The sequence below is a fragment of the Vulpes lagopus genome, chromosome 10 (assembly GCF_018345385.1).
Source record: "Vulpes lagopus strain Blue_001 chromosome 10, ASM1834538v1, whole genome shotgun sequence".
NCBI classification, from domain to species: Eukaryota; Metazoa; Chordata; class Mammalia; order Carnivora; family Canidae; genus Vulpes; species Vulpes lagopus.
Window position 1 is genome coordinate 93,346,487 of NC_054833.1, and position 17,822 is coordinate 93,364,308.

A 17,822-nucleotide genomic window follows, 5' to 3' on the forward strand; every position below is an offset into this window, starting at 1 on the left:
CTGAAGATCAGATAAAAACAGGATTGTCCAGCATATTAGGGCCAGAATGTCCAATTAGGGAAATTTCCATCATAAATCCTGTTGTTCCCCAGAAAATGTCAATTGTGTTGGGGTGGGGGTGGGGGGTCCTCTGTGTGTCTGCACCCAGTTTCCAGCCGCTCCTGGATGTTAACTGGCATTTCCTATTTATGGTGGAGTGGGGGCAGCAGGAGTGATGGAAATGACCAAGAAAACCCTGGCAACAAGGGAAAAAGACACATTTTTCCCCACATTCAGGTCTAGGCACCCTTCTATAGAGAAGAGTCAGAATCTTCATTGACTTTAATTGCCTCTTTGGCCAATCATACACAAGCAGCAGTGTTTACTAAGCCATTTATTCATTAGACTTTTCAAGAACCTGTGAAAATGTTTGAGCCTGAAAAGGAAATTTTATTGGTCCCAAAATGCAAGAAGTACACTGCAAGCTTGAAAATTTTTTTAAGATTTTTTATTTATTTATTCATGAGAAACACAGAGAGAGAGAGAGCACGGCAGAGACACAGGCAGAGGGAGAAGCAGGCTCCATGCAGGGAGCCCAATGTGGGACTCGATCCTGGTACTCCAGGATCATGCCCTGGGCCAAAGGCAGGGGCCCAACCGATGAGACACCCAGGGTTCCCCTGCAAGCTTGAAATCAATAAATGTTTGAAGAAAAGTCCCCCAAACGTAACGTGCCAACTTCAAATTGTAATTTATTTACTGATAAACATTTCATTGTACTTGAAAACCACATGTAAGTTAGAAATCACTTGGTAAGAATTTCCTAATACCATGATTGCCAGGAAGTCATAGCAATCATAAATTAAATGAGTTCCCTGTCGCCAAATAATTTCAAATGAAAACTATTTTTTCAAAGCTCAAATTCTTTGAGAGTATTTAGATAACATGGGAGTATCTTGATATGTTTGTTATGATGTGGGACAAGCTTGCAGAACTCAGAAATTCTTTAAAGAGTCTGTGTGCGTGTTTATACTCATATCTTTTCAGAAATGTGCCCCTTCAGCCTGCCCAGATTACTAACCTACCTGCCCACTACACAAAGACGTGTGCTCAAATTTCCACTCAGCGTTCCAGTTAGATCAAGAAAGGAGCACCCAAATATAGAGAAGTCAGCCCTGGAACTGTCAGAGCACGTATTACTGGCAGTAGGTGTCACTATATGCATTACAGGAGCTGTTCACCATATACCAGCTTGCACCGCAGCTGCTCCTGAAACCCCCTACTTTCAACGTGGTGATTCTTCACTGCCTGGGAACAATTTCTAACCTTATCTGTTTAGTTCTGTTCTTATTTAATGAGGATTTATAGAGCAACTGCTATGGGCTAGATCTGATGCCAAGGACAGGAGACCCAAAAATCAAAAGTGTCTCTGATCATTCCTTCCTCTCCAGTGACCTGCCAGCACCTCGTAATCCGGGTACAGTTCACCTGCATCTCCACAGCAGCCTACGCCTCATCCTCCATACCACGTCCCTGTGTGTCCTCCTTGCTGCCCCCCCGGCCCCCCTCCCCCCGCTGCAGCCTCTCCCCCTACAAGGGTTTCCCTGTGACTTCCCAGCATGTCCAGATGCTCATCCTGGCATCTGAAAACCACACCCTCCCAATCTGATGGATGGCAGCCTGCCACCGTGGTCAGAGCAGCACATTGCGAGGTGGGCCCTCAGTTCAGATCCACATTCCTGGCTCACCAAATGTGTGGCCTCGAGCAAATGACTTGACCTTCCAGACTTTTGGTTTCCTCATCTGTACAGTGCCGTTGATGATAATATTATGTGAAATTATTTGAAATCGCCAATATTCAGCTATTTTCTCCCCACAGAAGGGGCTGTTTTGTATGGTTCAGCCTAGTATTCCTGCCTCTTAGGATTAGCGAGGACTGCCTGGGACCACAAGGGCACCGGGGAAGCTGGGGACTCTGTAAGGGAACCTGAGAAGAGATTTCTCAGGGAGGAACCTTTCTTTTTCCAGTCCACCTCTCCTTCGCACCTTCCAAGCCAGGCTTAGGGAGGGGTGTTCAAGAGAGCCTGGAAAGGTGGATGCTGGGAGGACAGGGTAGACTCCCTCTTAGAGAAGCCAGAGTCACCTGTGGGTGGGAGGGGGTGGGATTCTGCCTCCTGGCCTGGAAACCCACAGGTGGTGGCACCCAGGGCTTCTGATGAGTGAATCCTAGCTTGCTACTCTTCTTCATTCACCAAAAATAGAAACCCTGCAATTCTCTATTCACTTCCTAAGGCTGCTGTAACACCTCATCTTTCAGTTCTTCAGGTCAGAAAGCCGAGCTGGGTGGCACGGGGCTAAGATGGAAGAGTCCGTGGAGCTCTGTTCCTTTGTCTTTCGGCCTCTTCCAGACGTGTTCTTGGCCTTAGGGCCCTTCGCTCTGTCTGAAAGCCCCGATGGCCAGTCTCCACATCACATCTCTTCTGCCTCCCTTGCAAGAGATCGAATGTGTATGCTCCCCCCGGAATTCCTATGTTGAAACCCTAACCATGCTAGAGGAGGGCACTAGGAGATGAAGCCTTCGGGAGGCGATCTGGCCGCGGTGGCGGAGCTCTCCTAAGCGGGAGTGCTGCCCCTGCAGGGGGGACTCCGGGAGCTCCCTCCACCTCTGGAGGCAGCTGTCAAGGAAGCAACGTCTGCCAGCATCCTTAATCTTGGATTTCCAGCCTCCAGAGCCTCAAGAGACGAACCTGTGCTCTTTATAAGCAACCCAGCATACATACTCTTTCACTGCAGCCTGAGCAAACTGAGACATCCTTCTGTCATATCTGATAAATACCCTGTGATAACATCTCCCACCTGCATAATCCAGGACAGCTCATTAGCGACTTCAATTCCACCTGCAACTGTAATTTCTCTTTGCCATGTAAAGTGATGAGTTTCTAGCACCACCAGTTAGGATAAAGTTGTCTTTGGGGCCAGTGTCCTGCCTGCCACACCATCCTTAAGACCCAACTCAAGCCTATTTTTCTTTCCTTACCCCAGCCTTTGACCCTCATTTTAAACACATGGACTCTGGCCACACTGAAATCTTTACGGCATCATTTGGGACTTGATGTTCACCTCGATGAATGATTTCACTGGATTCTCCCTAAGATAAAGCATAAGACCTTTTTCTGGTTTAGCACCACTACTTAGCACAGCACTGATTTAGGGGTGCCATATGTAGACACGTGTGAGTTTCAGTAATCCTCTAAAAGGACTCATGAGCTCACCATAGAGTCGTACTCATGGCCCAAAGCAAGATCAGCAAAGGGACAGGCACACAGGCAAAGTTGGGGGGAACGTGCACCAGCTTCCTGAGCCCTCTCTCACGGGCCACACAGGACACACTCTGTTCCCCAGCAGCACATTGTGACAACACCTGGGAAGTGGTGTCCACTAGGGAGGCTCGCCAGGGATGTGGCAGTCAGAGTTTTCCTGGGGGTCAGTCACATGAGCACTCTCCTCTCCCTGGCACAGACCCAAATCCCAGAGTCCCTGGAGGAAAGCAGGTGTTCTGCAACCACCACATTGTTTGCACAGTGTCAGCACCAGGAGCCCCTCTTATCAGCCCTGCGAGTGGGGGACCCTCCCTGAATCCAAGTTCCCAGATGCCAGCTGAGGGCTGACCTCACCAGGAGGCCCTCCTGGGGACCATGCTCTCAGGCCTGCTGCATTAACTCCCTTGTGCACATGCTCCTCATTCTGAGGTGTTTGTTGACTCGCAGAAGCTGCCACACGCTGCCACTATGGCTGTATCCACCTGCTATTGGCCTACTGTGTTTACTTGCTAACTAAGGTGAGTTGTGTTTTCTCCTGCTTCCCAAGGGCCCAGCATTCACTGGACCGTAGGAGTGGAGGCAGGCGGGATGCAAGCTTCCCCTGGGGCCTCTCTCTGAGTGCCAGCACCTCCATGGGGATCAGTCCACCTGGGAACAAGGGCCCCTCCCAGCCATGAGGCCCTGCTGACTTCACCAGATGCAAAAAACGTAGGCGGATTGGAAGCTTTTTAAGCTCTTTTCGGCTTGAAAGTTCTCGGTTTTCCCTGCTCTGTGGATTGCCCACGCCCCGTGGTGCCTGCTGGCTACATCTGTCAGCCATGTGGATCCCGGGGTGCACCACTAAGTCTCTGTCCTCCCAGGCTTGACTCCAGTGCCTTCCAAGTACAGCTCTGGGCAAAGGAAACATGTACAGTTTGGGATTTTTTTTTCCTGATTGCATATTTTCACGAAACCAACAAATGGCCACAGAATCAATCCCGTTTGAGATGTCACACTGACTCTAAATTGAGTTTTCTGCTTCAGACCACATCCATGTTAATGATATAATTGCTTTCCTCCGAGAGTGGCAACACCACATCAGAGAAAAGGTGGCTGATTGCAAGCAATGGTACGGCTGCTGAAGCTGTGAATGGGCAGCCAGAGAACACCGGATAAACAGGCAGAGGAACAGGACATAGTGAGTGACCTGCAGTCCCCAGAGCGTTCATCTGGGTGGAGAGATAAGAAAGGCTTCAGAGAACACGGGGTGCATGGGCGGGGGGGGGCGGCGGGGGCCAGGGCAGGCCACGGGTCAGAAACGCGGCACAGGCAGGACAGGACATCAGCTGAAAGAAAACAGTGAGGTGAGGCAGGCAAAGATCCCTTAAAGCAGGGCGGAGAAAGCAAAAGCCACAAAAGAAAAGCGAGATGCACCGGACTTCACTAAAATTAGGAGTTTATGTTGGTTATCAGGCAGCGTGAAGAGACCCCAGCACGTTGGGAGAAGCTCACCACACCCATTTTCAAGAAATGACTTATACGCGAAATGAAAAGAAGTCCTATGCACCAGAAAGAAAAAAACAGATTCCATCTCCACCCCCGGCAGGGGCCACGGACCGCCTGGACCTTCTGTGCCACCAGATACCACGGGCCATTTTCGAAGAAACGGGGTAGGCACAACGGCTAGCGTGGAGTTGCCCCCTACTCGGGAACAGGTGAGTTGGTGCTTTGTCAGAATCCGCTCGGCTGTCACAGAACACGTCTCTACTCCCATGGATGTGGGCCCCGTACCTGCGGATTGCCCGACTTAACCTCCAGTGCGGGCTTTAGGCACCACGTTGCAATGTCCTGGAGCCCGGCCGAGTGCTCAGGCTTTCTGAAAGAAACGTGACTTAATTGCACCGAGCTGATCAGCTTTGAGAGAGACCTTTCAAGTCACTGAAGTGGTTTATGTGGGCGTGAAACAAACGGTGCATTTGAATCAGTCCTCCTTCCTTCTAAGACTATCGAAATTAAGGTTCCTTAAAGTATGAAGTCACATTCACACTCTGAGTTTCCATACTAGTGTCTACCAAAAGACACAAGCACTGCACTAACCAGATAGCCAGAAAGCACACAATTAGGGGGATCCAAATCATCAGTCGGGGAAATGCAAATTCAAAACCACAGTAAGGGGGCCCTGGGTGGCTCAGCTGGCTAAGTGTCTGCCTTCGGCTCAGATCAGGATCCTGGGGTCCTGGGATCAAGCCCAGCGTCCCACTCCTTGCTCAGCGAGGGGGGTGGGGGGTCTGTTCCTCCCTCTCCCTCTGCCCTGCTCATGCGCTCACTCTCTCACTCTCCAGAGTAAATAAAATCTTAAAAACAAACACAATAAGACACCACCAGAATGGTTAAAATTCAGAATGGTTAAAATTGGTTAAAAATGGTTAAAATGATACCAAATGTTGGGAAAGGTGTGGAATGACGAGAACGTTCACACACTGCTGCCAGGAGTACAAATTGGTAAATCACTTTGGAAAACATAGATTGAACCTATGCTTATGCTATGCTCAGAGCTTCCACTCCTAAATATGTCCCCAGGGGAAATGCGGGCAGGGAACACATCCTCTAAAACCCACATACAAGAAGCTCAATTGTAGCTGTATTCAGAATAACCCCAACCTTGGCCTGGAAGCAGCCCGAATACCAACCATGCTCGAGGCACGAAATACTAGGCGATGAAATACTAGGTAATAGTGAGAAAGAACGAAGCATCACTGCAGCCCACAGCGAGGGTGAAGCTCGCAGACGTAGTGCTGAGGGAGAAACGCCAGGGCAACAGAAGAGCCGAGAATCTGCTTTCATTTGTCCGAGCTTAGGAACAGGCAATACTAAGGCAACAGAGGTGGGAGCGGAGGTTCCCTCTGGGGGCTGGGACTGGGGGTATGAGAAGGAATTGACTGGGCTGAGTCACTGGGGAGCCTTCCTGGGGCTGGAATGTTCTGCATCTTGACCTGGGCGGTACATATGCAGGTGTGCACATACGGAAAATCCATCCTGCCGTACCCAGGGTTCGTACAAAAAATGAATACAGCGGCAAAGGACAACTGACCACCTGAGGGCAAGCGACAGGGCTGTTGGCTCAAGCAATATCCTCTCTGGAGATCAGAAGGAAGACTGGGCTGTGTGCAGGGGCGGTGCTGGATGGCAGGTGCAGGAAGTGAGGGATCCTCCTGAGAAAGCCAACCACTGCTTGAAAGTTGGCAGTTTATCCAGGCAGATAAGGGACAGACCGATTCATTGGGTTCAGTTGACACAACACAGAATAAATGGCCACAGTTTGTCAGGGTGTGTGTGCGTGTGAGCATGTATGCACATGCGTGTATGTGTGTGTGCACAAGTGCTCAGTTTTCTCATGGAAGAGGCTGTCTTCCAAGGAAAGGGGGGATTTCCTTCAGGTGGTAAATCAAGGCTGATTCCAGAGCCTCTAGAAGGAAACTGGATAAAACTTCTTTGCGCTAGAAATGTAAACTTTGACCCCATGTCCTTTCATGCAGCTTCTCTTGTCACTGAATCAATAGCTCTATTTGTTTAAGGTGGATTAGATGGTTATTTGCTGGTTGCTAACGATGTGGGAAACAAAGACAGAAGGAAATGTAGATAAAATTAAATATCCTTATAACCCACAGCCCATTGACAAATACTTGAGGCAGGCGGAATAAGGTTCCTCCAGGGAGCTCCTGTCTTCATGTGAATGCCTGGCTTGAGGGAAAAACCACCTTAGCCGACCATGGCCAGGTCTCCAGTATCCTTGGAGTCTCCTTTAGCATATGAAAATCCTTTGGGAGCTTCTCTTTTCTTTATTTCCCCCAACCCCAAAGTATATGATCAGTTGTTCCTCACAATCCTGGGGCGGCAGCTCCTTCTGCCGCTGGCTCTGGTCCCCAGGCTTTAAGAAAACCACCATTTTGCACCAAAGATATCTCAAGAATTTTTCCTTGGCTTTTGGCTCTAGATCGCACCAACCTCACCAACATTCCAAAAACTACATCACTAATGTTGCCCTCGATTGATCTCTTTACCCTGGAAGGATGACAACTAAAAATCTGGGATAAGTCTCTGTTCACATACTAAAATTCATTATTTTTAAATGCATCATTGATTCACTTATCTGATTTTTATTCAATCCTTGCAATGCGCCAAGTACCTAATTCATAACCATCCTCCAAAGGAAGGGTGGGAAGCAAAGTATATAAAACTTTAAATAAGGGACGCCTGGGTAGCTCAGTGGTTGAGTGTCTGCCTTTGGCTCAGATCGTGATCCCAGCTTCCCAGGATCAAGTCCCGAGTCAGGCTCCCTGCATGGAGCCTGCTTCTCCCTCTGCCTGTGTCTCTGCCTCTGTATGTGTGTGTGTCTTTCATGAATAAATAAATAAAATCTTATAAATAAATAAATAAATAAATAAATAAATAAAACTTTAAAGAACTGCATGAGGTAATTCAATTTTTTTTTTTTTTGCCTTTCAAATACACACTTTATATTCGTACTGATTACTAGCAAAAGAGCTTGAAACAGTCCTGAAAAAGAACAGTTTTTTGGAGTAAAAAGGTTCTAAGCACAGACCAAAAGTACTTTAACATTTGGGGCCATTGTTAGGAAATACTGGTTTCCTAAGCTATCAATTCTGACATGTAGCATAGATGAATGTCTTTAAATTTTAACGTACATAAGTAACACAGGGCATTTGGGGTGGGGTCAGGACCCTGTGTGCTCAGCCAACAATGTTAAATAATCCAGAATAAGTTTATCCATCCCCATCTTCAAGTTACCTTTGCTGACTTGCAACAGACAACTCTGATAAAAGTACAGCATAAACACAGGAAAAAAAAATAACATGACAGCAATTATTTATCTCTAAATAGAGCCATGGGCTCTGAGGATTCAAAGAGACATTTAAGACAGTGTGCCAGAACCCCATCTTCACACTGGTCCTGAAATGGGACCGAAGACCTCACCACAGTCCCCGTGTGTCGACAGCCTTCCTTTTGGACTCCTGCGGCACGTGGGGTTGTGTGTTGCTCCTGTGCTCACTTCGCTCCACGGAAGGATGGACTGTGCTTTCCAAATCCCTCTGAACGTGGGATGACGTGCCCGGTGCAGGGGAGGGGGCAGGTGCCTCTCCCCTGGAACATGGAGGGAACAGGGGCATCCTTGGCTGTGGCAGGCTTTGGTGGGAAGTGCTCCTATGTCATTGGGAGAGCACTACTTAATCCTAAATGCCCAGGGCCCTTGCAAGTTTATGGTCGTGATTCCAGGGGTGCTCAGCTGAGAAAGCAGGAGACTCTTGATCTCGGGGTCATGAGTTCAAGCCCCACACTGGGGGTAGAACTTACATACATACATGCATGCATACATAAATAAATAAAGATTGTGATTCCAGTTCAACTTCACTGTCACTGACAGGTGTTTGGTGAGTATTTCATCACCTGAGGCAGTTAGATTCACCCCGGGTCATAAGCTGTTATGCCATAATCACATGGTTGTCTGTAATGTGCCATACAACTGGCAACAAAGGAAGAATGCAATGAAGAGTTAAGCCAGAGCTGGTTCCCAAGGCCAAGGTGCAGAACAGGGACCCTCACCCCGCATTACAGAACTCCACCCCAAAAGTGAAGAGGAAGGGCTCGATGGTGTGACGACCCGAGTGAAACTGGCAGCAGTCACTGCAATCTGCAGTTTGCTTTCTGTTTTTACAAAACACTCACTCTCAGGCCTTCTCCCTTGGTTCTCCAAACAATGGCACAGGTATGATTGCACCATTTGACAGATGGATATGGTGAGGCTCAGGGAGGCTTAAAGCCCAAAGGTCTCCCCACTCCTCCATGTTACTTTGCTCAGGGACGTAGGTACAACTGGGGCTGGAGGGAGGAGTTCTAGGTAGATTTAGCTCGGTATCCCAGCTAGGGCAATTCAGAAGAAACAAACAAATAAACAAAAATAGAAAGAAAGAAAGTCATCCAAATTGGAAAGGAAGAAGTAAAACTGTCACTATTTGCAGGTGTCATGGTATTATATATCCAGAAACCCTAAAGACTCCATCGAATACTGCTAGAATCAAGCCTCTGTCTCCCCTTCTGGAAGAGTAAAGGGTTCAACCAGCCAGCTGCTCCAGTTTCCTCCAGACCTGCAGGCCTCCTTTCTCCCAGCAGAGCCAGGCTACAACTGCAAAGCATGCCAACTAGGAACTTGGTGGGGTGACATTTGGGAGAGGATACAAATGGCTGAAATTTCTTTACAAGTTAGTCATTTCCTTCCTGACGGCCTTCTCCTTGCTCTGAGTTCTTTGTTTGCACCCCCATCACCTACTCATGTAAAGAAACGCATCATCGCCTGTGAGCCAAGATAGAGATATGTGCAAACAACACCCGCTTCCCCTCTGCTCCTGGAGTAGGTGTGAAGGCCACATTTGTGTGAGGGTCACACAAGTTCACACCAAGCCTCTGGAGCTGCACACACCCTCTTCTACTTGTCCCCAAGTCTTGGGGCTGCTCTCAGGGCCCCTGAGTGTTTGGGACTATCTCTTCATAAAATAATTTCCAGGGACTCTTTCTTAAGTGTGAGTAAATGGAAAACCCATTTCATCCCAAGATGTAGGACTCTGGAGAGATAGCATGTGCTGCTGGTGTGTGCTGAGATTCCCCAGTACTAAATAGGTATACTGCCATCTCAAGCAGTAGGTGCTAGATTTCTTTCCCCTACAGATAGTCCTCTTGTGTTTACCTCCTCATTGCTGCTTGGTTTGGGTTGTTTACTGTCTCAACACTTGAACTTCCTTGAATGTATGAGTACGTTGAAGCCTGCCTCCCAATATGATGGGATTAGGAGGTGGAGCCTTTGGGGATGGTTAGGTCTTGAGGATAGAGCCTCCGTGAGTGGGGTTAGTGCCCATATGAAAGGCTCCAGAGATAACCCTCACCCCTCTGCCACGTGAGGACACAGTAAGAGGTGACCAACTATGAACTAGAAAGTGCCCTGTTATTGGAACTGACAAGGAGAACATGACTGAATAGAGACTATACTATGTTCATGGATTGGAAAACACAACATCACAGAGAAGAGTCAAGACAGTGTTGCCCGATGATACTGAGGGTTTGCCCTGCCCAATGTCCAGTCCTGTCATAGAGCAGCCAGGATGGAGGGACTGTGGGGGCAACCGAGGTACAGAGCGAAAACCACGGAGCCATGGGATCAGCCCAGAAATGCCCTATACATGTGGAAATGTGACACATGACCAAGGAGGCATCTGGGAGTGAGAGCCAGCAGCCAGAACAGCACACGCTAGTAGCAGAAATCCCAAGGACTAATGCAGAGATGGGAACCAGGCTGGAAGACAGGGGTCAGGCAAGAATCAGTGTGCTCACACGGGAATGCAGAGAAGGCACAGCAAGGACAGGGAGGGAATTTGGCATTGCTCCTTGATCCAGGACTCACTTTTCAATGTGTTTAGGAAATGTATGCATGTACTAGAGACTGAACAATCAAGAGGAATAAAGAAGAGTGACCATAATCTCTTCTCTCAGGAAGCCTAAGGCCTCTCTCGCATGGATGAGTGGACAGGTACACAATCACTATATTCAAAGCAAAACACATATATGGTTAGGACATGGGTGGTGCCATCACGTGGGAGTTCAGAGGAGAGATACCAATGCACACATGCAGCCCACTCTGCTAAAGTGGATGAAGCTCTTTATCCCAGGCTGCTTGCTGGAGCTCCTAGGTGGTCTGGGGAGGCAGGAGGTGAGGCAAGGGGCAGGCTGAATGCCAACACCCCCACCGGCCACATGCAGAAACCCAGATACAGCAAAGCACAAGGGATCACTCAGCCAGCAAACAGGAGGAGAAAACCCCTTTCTCTGATGTGAAGGCAGTAGGGCTTACCTGCTTTCACCCCAACTGGAACGATTAATCAAGAAAGATTTCATGGAGGAAGCCACACTTGAAAGACGCCTTAAAAGGTCAAGAAAGCCTTGTTACAAGTAGAGGGAGAAAAGACCCAAGTGGGAGAAAACATCATGCTAGGGCCCCTGAAGAGGCAGAGAGTGTGGCTTCCTCTCTTGGACAGTGTGTTGCCTCGAGAGTCTAAGGAGCAAAGTGGATCATGGGCTTGTCGAGAGTGCCCAGGGGACAGTGGTGGTCACAGAGGACTCGCATCCAGGTTACAGACAGGAGAGGGAGCAACGAGTGGGGTAGGGGTGGGAGCTGTGCGGAGGTGGGCTTTCTGCACCCAAACCCAAGTGATGTGCTGGGATGCAGGTGGCCCCTGGGAGGGCCATGATGTGGCGCGCCTCTATGGCCATCTTCAGCTCAGGTTGGCCACAGGAGAAAATAATTCATTGTGTCATTTGGAAAAGTTTTCCGTGGGTGGCTGGTCTCCCTGACTGTGAACCTGGGGGTTTCCAGAGAGCAGTTCTCCTTTCCTGGCTCACAGCTTCCCCCAGCTGTCCAGCAGGGCAGAGTCTCTGCCACCGTCCCATCCCTCACACACGTACCTAGCCCCAAACCAGACTCTACGCACAGAACTCTCGTTGTGTAGAGCCTCGATTTTTTTTTTAATGTAGTTTCAATACCGTAATAAACACTATACACAAATCCCACACTGGGAAACAGTGTTTTTGAACTGTGTGTCTCTGCAATAGCCAAACATCCCAGATGTCACTTGGGCCAACTTTGCCAATGAACTGAAATCCACAGAACTGGGAGCTTTAAAATGGTGGGTTTGATGGCACATGCGTTCTAAGTTGAGATGAAGAAATGAGCAGAAACTGGCACAGAACAGCAGTGGTAGGTCCCGGGAATAGAAAAGTTTCCAGCTCAGGATCAAGGTCAAGTTTTAGCTCCTGTGCGATTTCAGAAAAATGATCATGGAACGTTCAAACTAAAATCACCAAAATTTCACTGTGCACCAGTGTCCCAGGCAGTTGAACGACATGGTTTTCACCCAGCGTTTTCCACTTCTCTCTTCTGGTTTTGACTGGAGGAAATTTAAAAATTATGTCATTCAAAGGCATTGAGGTTGCCTGTCACCTCACAGCGCAGACATCGTCAGGAAAGGACAAAGGAAGAAAAAGAGAAGAGAAAATGCAAGGGACCTCGGGGCAGAAAGGGTGGCCAGGCAGGTGACATTTAAGCCGAGAGCAAAAGAGAGGAGGCATGGGCCATGTGAGCTGGAGGAGAACCAGTGCCATTGCCACAGGGAGTCATGTGGGAGAAAGTGGTTTGTAAAGGACAGGGCACCCAGCCAGCCCTGACCCTGCAGTGGTTTCTAGTGTCTCAGGAGAAGTGGCAGTGGGCAGGGGATGTGGGTGTCAAACTTGAGACCTACCCCGAAGCTGAGACGCACCATCCCAAACACAGTGGGAGTTTCCTCCTGGCAAAGAGGCATTTAGCAAGTGTCACGCTGTAGAACGTACATGGGGGAGATCTCAAGTCATCTCCATCCAGTGGTTTCCTGATTAGACCATTTTTGAGAGTAAAGAAGGAAAAAGAGGCACTTGTCAGTGCTCACTGTAACTTGATACTGTTCAGAAGCTTTTTAAGGAGGGGATGGGGAGCATGGGGAAGCATGAGTATTTTCAGGTTGTGAGTCAGGAATGCAAGCACAGTATAGCAGCAAAAATCACGAAAGTTTTGACAACAGAGATCAGTAATCGTCTAGGAAGAGCACAGGGTCCTTAACCTTTTTTGTGTCATGGATTGCACAGTGAGTTGAACGGTGACTCCTCCAAAGAGGTACATCCACACCTCAAGACCCAGGACCAGGGAATGTGACCTTATTTGGAAAAGGAGTCTTTGTGGTTGTAACTAAATTACGGATCTCAAGATGAGATTATCTGAGATTTAAGGTATCCTTATAAGAAGAGAGGACATGGGCAGTTAGGGAGAGGCCTCAGACAGACAGAGGCAGAAATCTGAGTAACAACAGCCCAAGCAAGGGACACCCAGGGTCGCCAGCAGACACTGGAAGCCTGGAGACAGACACAGAGTGAGTTCTCCAAAGTCTGCCGACACTTTGATTTCAGGCTTCAGGCCTCCAGGAGTGTGAAAGAACAAGTTTCTGTTGTTTTCAGTCATCCAGTTTTTGGCAGTTTCACAATATGAAATGTGAAGCCTCAAATGATGACTTCTTTCTTTCTTTTTTTTTTTTAAGGTTTTGTTTATGTATTCATGAGAGACACACAGAGAGAGACAGAGACATAGTCAGAGACAGAAGCAGGCTCCCTGTGGGGAGTCTGATGCAGGACTCAATCCCAGGACCCCAGGATCACAGCCTGTGCCAAAGGCAGATGCTCAACACTGAGCCACCCAGGTGCCCCTCGAACAATGACTTTTATTGGAATAAAGGAACACAAAACGCCTCTGTGACACGTCCTCCCCTCAGCTGGCTTGTTTGGGGCACGACAGCATCCCAGCATGCTCAGTTCATGGGGGAGGCTTTCCAAGGGGCCCAGCTGGTTCTCCAACACAGGGTCTGCTCAGACTCAAGCTGGGCCTGCAGCAAATCTGCTCAGCTCACAATGGGATCCAGTCCTCCTAACTGGAGGAAAATAGACTATGATGACCAGTCTTTCAACAAATACCACTTTTACTTCCAAAACATTTAAGATAATCTTACCCCAAAATCACCACTGCGTTCAATCTCAGAAACCCAAAAGGACTAAAAGTATTAGCTAGCATCAGGTCACAATGTCCCCTGATCCAATCAAGTTCCCTGAGACTTGGTGGGAAAACCAGCCACCAGTTGCCCTTGGTCAAACGCTTGAGATTATTCATGGAGAGAAAAATAGAGATCTCCCAGAATCAGCTCTAGATCAGACCACCATGTGCAATTTACAGATCCCTTCACCCCCTTTAGCACCTCCCTTGCCCCACCTCCAGAGAGCCATGGCCTCCACCTTGGCAGGTGCCAACCTTGCTGGGGCGTCCCAGCCAGGGAAGCAGGGCGACCCAGCCTGCCACTGACTGAGCCCCATGCTTCCATCCACCTCTACTTTAGTAATGGGGCAGACAACACCTGGAAATGGCCCTCCAGGATTTCCTGCTCTAATCCCCAGGGCTGTGCAGGCGATGGGAAGTCATGCCCTGATTATATATATTAAGCGACAAAAGGGATTTTGTAGTTAAGACTACTGATCAGATGACTTCGAGTGAACCAAAAGGAAGATTATCCAGTGAGTCGAATCTAATCACATGAGCCCCTTAAAAGCTGAGTTTTCCCCAGCTGATAGCAGAGGGGGAAGTCAGAATCCAAGCATGAGGGGCCACATGGAGACCATAGTAGGGATGTGGGTGGCCTCTAGGAGCGAAGACTGGTCCCCAGATGTCATCCAGCAAGGAAACAGAGAACCTCAGTCCCTCGACCACAAGCAACTGAATTCTGCCAAGATCCCAAGTGAGCTTGGAGGCAGGGTCTCTCCAGTCGAGCTGCAGGGGGAAGAGTGTCACCCAGCTGACCCTATGAGGGCAGCCTCTGAGGGCCCGAGTGGAGGACCTGGCTGAGTCCACATGGATGTTGGACCCACAGAACTGGGAGACGACAAACAGCTGTTGCCAGAAGCCACAAGTCTGTGGCAGCCTGTGGCACAGCAGTAGGAAGCTGACACAACCCCTGTGCCATCAGAAGTGTGCCAGTGATGGCCACTGGCCCCTGAAAAGTCATGGAGAGAGAAAGCAGCGGACAGAGCCTCCAGCACCTGCTACTGGGCTCTCCCCACTGCTGCCCAGTGCAGTAGAGCAGCCTCCAGCCATGTGTGGCCCTTGAGCACTGGAGATGTGGTTGCTATGAATGGAGATGCCCCGTAGGTATAAAATACACCATGTTTTGGAGACTCTGTATAAGAAAAAAGAATGTGAACTATCTCTTTAATAACTTTTATATTGATCACATGGATCTATTGAGCAAAATGAACAATATTATTAAAATTAGTTTCATCTCTTTCTTTTTACCTCTTTAATGTAGCTTCTAGAAAATTTTAAATCAGGCTTGAGGGTCACGTTGCAGTTCACCGGGCAGGTGCGCCGGCCTGTGCACTGCCCTGCCTGACCCTCACCGCTGTGCTGCACTTCACAGGAGTACAGTGGTCAGTGTCTGAGGGCGAGGGGGCAGGGCCGGGATGGGCATCAAGGTTGTCAGAGCCAAAGACTGTGTCCTACTGCCCAGGGGACTGCCCTCCCAAACCACCATGATGTCTGCATTTTCAGCAGAGGCTGAACATCCTAAACCAAACAAAGGCTTCAGGCGGGGACAAAAGCACAGGCTGATGGGCTTCAGGGAAGTATTTTGGAGTACTGAGAGACCTCTCATTCCCCTCAACATTCTGCCCTAGGAACTGTCTCTGATCAGCCCAGAAACCTGGATCACCCCCATGAGCAGTAGTGCAGTCGTTAGGGACATCTGGGGTCCTGGGGCTCCTTCTCTGGGTTATCGGAGGCTATAAGAAAAGAAAGTTCATGATCCCCACAACGTGATCAATTTTTATAAATGCCTTATATTAGCCACAGTTTACTTTAGTAAGTTCCCCCCAAGATCCCTCTGGCCACCAGAAGGGGCACATCCTCCTGTGGGCTCACTGTGGGCACAGAAAGGGCAGCAGCATCCTGTGCTCCAGCCAAGTATTGAAGACAGCAGCATGTAGGTCCCCACACACACACCCGCTCCAAAGGCCAGTCCTGCAGGGGGTTGGGGGCCAGGGGTCATCCTTGACACCAGGAGAAATGAGGGGTACTTGCAACCATTCTGGAAGTGAGGAGCTAAGGATGTGGCTTGGTCCTTCATAATTATTTATTGTTCATCCATCTTGCCCTGCCACATTTTACACTCTATTGGTGTCCTCCTTCAACTCATATTCCATTTGTACTCCCTCTTAGAAAAATTTAATCCATTTACAATCCAGTGTTCATTGTGTTGAGAATGGCAGGTTCCAAATTCCCCTTTCTGTAGGGCTGTTATTATAATTGCCGAGCCTGTCATCAAGGATGCCAAGATCTGCTGCGCACACTACCCCCCAGAAGACCTCCTTGGGATTGCTTCTGGAGGTGTAGGTCGAGGGAGGCTGAATGGTGTTGGTGGGGAAATCTCCAGGGTCATGTTTTGAAATCCATTCTATACTTGTTTTTGGTAAAAACATGTGACACTCTCCGTTACTTCTCAAAAAATCTTGCTCTAAAGATGCTGACCTCGCTGACATGGACTGTGGCTCCAGCAAGGAACTAGGCTCCTTCCTGCACATCCCAGGATAGGCTGAGCCTGACCCTGGAGAATGTGCTTCCTTCTGAGTCACAAGACCCAACAGGGGTGACTGTGGGTCGGGAAAAAGTAAAATGCTCCACTCAAGTTCCCAAAGTCTCGACGCACAGGTTATAATTTTTCTTGTGCTGGAAATGAACCAAAATTCTTTCATTTCAAAAGCTTAGCTTTGCCATCAAGCCTTTGCTTGTTTTAGTTTTTATTCCACAGTTTGCCCTGCCAGCCTCTCAGATGGCTAACTCTGAGTGTGCATGTCTGAATCTCGTCTTCTGCTTAGAACTGAAAAGGGGAGCTGGGGACCTCCAACCAGCCCCTTGCTCCTCTGCTCCCTCGTACACTGCATCTTTCTTGGGTTTATGTCTTTTATTTTTTTAAGATTTTATTTATTTATTCATAGACACACACACACACACACAGAGGCAGAGACATAAGCAGGCTCCATGCAGGGAGCCCAACGTGGGACCGGATCCTGGGTCTCCAGGATCACACCTCAGGCTGCAGGCGGCGCTAAACTGCTGCGCCACGGGGGCTGCCTGGTTTATGCCTTTTAAACATTGATAATCGATCTGTATGTGCGTGTTCACGACAGCACTATGCACAACAGCCAAAAGCAAAAACAATGCAAACATCCGTCAATAGATGAGCATACAAACAAAATGTGGTCTACCCTCCAATGGAATATCATTCAGCCTTAAAAAAGAATGAAAGTCTGATTCATGCCACAACATGGATGAGCCACAAGGACATGACACTAGGAAGAAACTGGACACAGAAGGACAAGTGCTGTCTGAGTCCACATGGACAAGGAATACACCATAGGCAAATCTGTAGATTGGGAAAGCAGAGGGCAGTTACAAGGGCCGGGGGAGAGGAGGGTAGCTGCTGTTTCATGGGGACAGAGCCTCAGGTTGGGAAGCACAGAAAGTTCTAGAAACGGATGGTGGGGACGGCTGCATGGCAGTGTGAGTGTGCTGAATGCCACCAAGCTGGATGCTGCACGATGGCCAAAAGGGGATCTTTTATGTCATGTATATTTTACCACAATAAAAAGGTTTAAAGACATTCTCAGCAATAGGGAAAAATGGATGAGCTGCACTCTTTAAGTGATAAATATTAACCTTATGAAAATGAAAACTTTCCAATACTGACTTGTTGAGTCAGCAGCTAACCAAGGAGTGTAGGATGAGGGGAAAATGAAATTGCTGTTTCCTTGAACTCATGCAAAAAAAAAAATCGTATGTAAATATATTTTGTCTTCTGT